The sequence below is a fragment of the Pseudochaenichthys georgianus genome, chromosome 16, assembly GCF_902827115.2.
Source record: "Pseudochaenichthys georgianus chromosome 16, fPseGeo1.2, whole genome shotgun sequence".
Classification (NCBI taxonomy): Eukaryota; Metazoa; Chordata; class Actinopteri; order Perciformes; family Channichthyidae; genus Pseudochaenichthys; species Pseudochaenichthys georgianus.
In genome coordinates this window covers 26,464,142-26,469,926 of record NC_047518.2, presented here as the reverse complement: position 1 = coordinate 26,469,926, position 5,785 = coordinate 26,464,142, and positions in this window count along the sequence as shown.

The window sequence follows — 5,785 nt, the reverse complement described above, 5'->3', positions numbered from 1 at the left end:
TATTATTTCAGCAACAGTTTGTTTATTTCTGATCATAACACACTCATTATAATGGCGTGTCTGCTGCTGTTGTGCTGTGTGGATAGAAACAACACCACAAAACCAATCAGTTTTATGTTTTTGGTAAAGACTTTCACATGAATAAAGAATGTATATGGTAATTCAAACCAAACTTTGCTCCAAAAGTAGATACAAAAAAAATATTGTTTTGGTTTTCTGGCTATTTTAACAGAATGTAAATATTTGGAATCAAGGCTGGAGTTTTTCAGATTATTAAGTAAATTAAAACAGCCTGTGAGTGAGTTGTAGTGTTCGGTTAATCAGGTTAATTTACATACATTCATGCAATTGCTTTGTTTTCACTCTAACAAGGACATGAGGAACCAGCATGCACCAGGTCAGCAAAAGGTCAGCAGCAGGAACTGAAATGTAAAAAATTACTATCACCTATATAAATATATGTGAGAACAGCAACTGTCTACTAGTAACACAAATGGTGTAATTGTCTGGCCACAAATGTATCTATAAGAGTGTCTTGTTTTGCTTTCTGTTTGCACTTTCTTCTCCTTCCCTCTTATTATCTGAGAATACAGAGCACTGGCTATTTTAGAACATTGCACCTTAATGTGAACAGTCAGTCAGTTTAAAGTAATAACACAAAGGTGGTGACGCTTTAATAATTGGCTGTGCTGAATTTCCCTAAAGAGTTCCTACCTTAGACAAATAACAATGCCCCTGTGTGCATTGTTATTTTGTTATATTGTTATTTGCATACTAAGTAGAAAGAAGCCTAGGGAATAGTTTTATACCACATGGTAGTTCCTGCGATCTGCAGCATCTAGCCCCTTGGGTGACAATTAGGTTTTGGTAATTCGACTAAGCAGAAATGAATATGCAGGGACAATAAACTGATATAAGTTTAAGAAATTAAACTTTAAGAAAGTGCCTCTAGAAGTTATCATTTAGGATCAGATTCTTAATATTGGCAGTTGCTTCAATTGGGCATATTATCAACAGCAAATATGTTGAATTGTCAAAGTAGGAAAAGCAGAAATGCATTGTTAACATGACAGTGAGCCATCAACAAAGAACCTTGAACCTTCATACCCATTACCAGGATCCTGAAACTGTTCAATTAGACTCAGCCACTAGGTGGCAACAAATGGCCACCAATGTGACATACAACCTACGGTAGGAAGACAGCAGTGAAGTGTTCCTTGAGAAATTGTTAAATTCAGTAGGGTGACAGGCAATTCTTAGATCTGTTAAAAGTATAAAGTAAGTATAAAAATTGAATACTTATTAAGGAGCCGAGCCAACATATGTATAGATGTATAGAATAGATACCGTTTCTTATCCACATGTAAACGAGTTGCTCTACCAGCAAAACACAGAAGCTGGTTATCTCCCTCAAATTGATCAGACACCTATTCCATTGATTTTTGCGTAAAGATTTATTTTATCTTGACCTTGGTAACAGCTGTTGACAAAAAACGGTTAGTTGTTCATGTGTCACATGATCTTCATCTGTGGACAAAAAGCAGAAGGATATTGTCAACTGCTGCCCAAGGGGCAATAGTTCACCCTGAACCTTAATATTACACACATTTGAAGCCGTCGGAGTTGGGTGAGGTAAACACAATATTAAAACAGAGCTATGATCAGCTGTGAAAGCACAACATTAATTGAAATATAGCCTATGTTTTAACCTATGGTTTTAACTCAATTGCTCAAGTGAGTATGTTGTCATTAAATTAGGCTTTAAATTACATGTCTGCTTCCTTCCTCTAGGTCTAGGAAACGTAAGACCAAATGCCATTGAGTGCCTCTATGTTATTGCATCTATTTCAGGTATTTCCATCAGGGGGTCGAGTTGAGCTGTCACCTTTCTGAGCATGCCCTGTTCACGTGACCATAGATGTTACAGTCAGTAGGCTACCTACCTGTCAAGTAAAACCCTTCTACAGCCACATGTATGCTGATTCTCAGCCATATTAGGCATGTGTTTTCCCGACGACCAGATTATTTAATGTATTATAATTTAAAGCTGTTGGCATAATAGTTTCTTTGTGTCGTTTCATATCAACGCGCTTTTGTTAATTGCCAGCCCAGCTCAGAGAAAGCAGCATTCCCTGCTCCGGTCGTCAGGGATTTAGGGAAGGTCTGAATCCGAGCCCCGACTGAGACAAACAATGGCAGCTATGAAAGGCGAGGGGAGGGTCGGCCTAATGCAAATATCCACTTTGTGCGCCTTGGAGAACCTGCACTAAACACTGACAACTAGCTACCAACTTCCACTCAAAGTGAGTTCGTGTTACGCCAACTGTTAAAGAGTTACGTTTTTCGGTATTTGTCTGTGCATTTTGCGTACATGTACATCTGCGGACATAGTTCTCACATGGAGGGGGTTTTGCTTCAGCAACAAGTGGCAAAGCGAAGTGGAGACTGTTTGAGGAGACAGGACGCTGCAGCATCTCTGAAATGTGCCAAGTGCACCTGCTGAGGGACGAAACCGAGAGGTAGGAAACATATGGCGTTCAAATACAAGTGCAGCATCGCGATGTAGCATGTACTGGAACTTTAGCCTGCTTCATAAACTCTCTCCTCCACTTTCCTTCCGTCGTTTCAACTTTTTTAAAACCCTTTCTTTCACATTCCTCGCCGCTTATTTTCATTTCTGTTGACGTGTCTAGTGGAAAACTTTACTTCTAATATAGGCTACAACAGTTTTGTTCGACCCACCTTTTTTTCTGTGCAGCTTATTTAGTGCAGCTAAGCCTGTCTCAGGAAAACGTGATTATCCTCAGACCATCGATACGCTGGCTTTCATTCAAGACATGCAAGGCTTTGCAACATAATAGATCAGTGGGAGCCTGTCTGCCTGACGTGGGGCTAACGGAGGGGAATCCCACTTGAATATTGATATTTTTGGGTATAAAACAGACGGCATAGTACATGCAACATTTGAGATGGTCCCCCAAATGTTTAATTGTGTGCTAGAAAATGCTATACAATTCAGGGTTTTTTTAGCACTAAGCCCTATTTTGCCTCATCTCTGCAGCATGCACTCTTTTGCCAGCGGTGAGCATAATGTGATGGAGTGAAATGCTACTGTAAAATCCCAGAATATCCCCCTGAGAAACATCAAAGCAGACCCAACATGAGGCCTTTATCTGAACAATTGCTCCATTCTACCCTGCACCCAAACCCTCCCTGACCACCCCCACAACCCCCTATTCCCAATTTCCACTTGATTAAGCCCTAAACTGAGCAGAGTTGAATCTGGAGGGAAAATGGTTCACTAATTCTGACTCTCAAGTTCTGACACAAGAGAAGGAAGGCTGTTTTCTCAGTTTTTTATTTGATCTGATTAAAAAAGTTGACATAAGTTTTCCCTGGTGGCTTCAACCCCATATTGTGGGACTAAGTGTGAGAGACACCTCAAAGCAAACTAAATGCTTTCATATTATCAGTTTGATAATTCATCTCCTGTTGGATTATTCTATCTTTAGGAATAGGATGCAAAAATGTGTTGCTGTACACTGTGTAAAATACAACAAGAATATCAGTTCTGCATTAAAAGTTGTTAACTACTGATTAACAACAACATCGACATGTAAGCATAATGCTATTTTAGCTGTGTTTCACACCAAAAGCAGATTGTTAGCAACCAGAGCAGATGTTAATTATCAAGCAAACATAACAATGCATGGACAACAGTAACATGGTTGTTTATTTTGATGTGGACACTAGTTCTCACGGATTGGTGTGAATGCCACCAATGCAGTTTATGACAACTCTTTACGATTCAGGCAACGATCTGACAGCTTCTCTTTGAGTGGCGCTTTATTGTTGTTTAGATCCCTCCTCCCTGTGCCACTAAACTGCAAGCTCAGGATTCTTACAGAACTTAACAGCAGGTTCAAATCCATTCCTCCCTACTGATTTTCTGTATTTGTAAGCAATTATCTCTAATGTCGAGAGCACGCAGATCACTGTACACATTCTCTGTCTGGTGGTGAGGTTGCCAGGCGATGAGCTGCTGGACGCAGGCTGCTCTGGAGGGTCTTTTCTCCCCCAGGCTGCTCTCTCCATCTCATTCTGTCTTGCAACCCCCCACCTCTCCTCTTAGCTTGCATCTCCTCTTCTGCATACTAATAGATAGACAAAAAGCTGATTACAAACCAGGACTGTCAAACTGATTATTAATATTCCTCGCTTTGTGGTCTTTTTTCAGGGGGCCAAAGTTTATGGTTCCTTCCTCTTTTGTTATTTGTTATATTTATGGTTCTCACTAAGTCACTGTGAAATACAGTAGACAGTAAGTCTACCAGCCTGCAGTTACTGTTAGCTGCATGTGGTCTACTTGTATTCAGCAAGAACATCTTTATGTTGTCCACCAGAGGAGGGCAGTGTCCAAGTAATGTTGGGAAGCAGTAAACTCAGTTGTGGAGTAGACCTTCTTCTAACTGTTTTTGCTGTGATGTGCTCTGATACAAATGTTTGTACAACCTCTTTTGGAGCTACAAACTCTTTGCCCCAGTCCCAGCTATCAGTCAAAAGAGACTATCTCCACCTCATCTTTAAACAGGAAGTATTCATTACTCTGACAACAACTCACAAACAGATAGAGTGTTTAGTTTATATAAGAAGAGACGCTCTCAATTGCAAAAGACGACCAACAAACCAACAGTCAGTTTGATGCCACATCAGTGCAATAAGCAAAGGGTAATTTGTTTTGGGGTTACTTTGTCTTTTGGGAATAAGGATTATAACAGTTTGACAGAACAGGAAGAGCTCAGTGAATTTCTTCTCTGCACAAATCTGAATGTTACGCTTTATGAATGTGTAAAGCTCAGTTTGGATTTAGCTTTTGGTCCAATCTGTAGGCTAACTTTATCTAATGCAGATATATAAACATAGCTAAAGCAAAGTATAGAAACTCAAAATGTTGTCATTGAGGAGTTACTCAATGACAGAATCCCTCTTCCTGATAGGCCGTATCCTCCAGAGACAGGTATAATTAGAGCTATGGAAACAGGAAACACCTCGCCCTCCCTATCGTTTTCTCCGTCCTCTCTCCCCCCCCTACACTCTCTCCCTCTTCCTCCTCCTCTCTCTCTTCTCAGATGTGCATTTATTTATACAAATGATCAGGTGCAGAGACTATGAGTCCTGTGATGGTTATCAGTTTGTCTTACATTCTTGGGTTTACTAAATGAGGACATGGCTTGTGCCTGATTTTTTTTCTTTTTCTCCATAAAGCAATATGTTGCACATTCAGTTAGGACAATTTAGCAACATTGGACATTCTCGCTCTCATGTTCATGCCTGATAGAATAAAAAAAAACACTTATTCTCATCATAGCTTGTCCTTTTGTCTACCTACCTTCTGACAAAACATCTAATATAAGTGGCACCTTGAGAAAAATTGTGAATAAAAATGCTATGAAACAATAAAAACAACCACATCTCACATTTGAGAAACGTTTGTACCCAATAGAAGAAAGCAGACATGTGTATCTGTATTTATTTCCCAAGTCATTAATATGACATTGACTGCACTGTCTAAACCTTAATCCTCCCACACTCTTCAGCTTGACTTGCATCACGATGCCTCTGACTGCCAGTGATTCATTGGTGGTGGATATTTACACGCCCTTGTTTAACCCAATGTGAGGGATGCAGGAGAGGGGCCTCTAATTTCTGCTCCTTCCTCAAAAGATTAAAGACCCTGTGGAGACCAGGTGTACACTTCAGACCAATGATTAGACACCCATCGCGC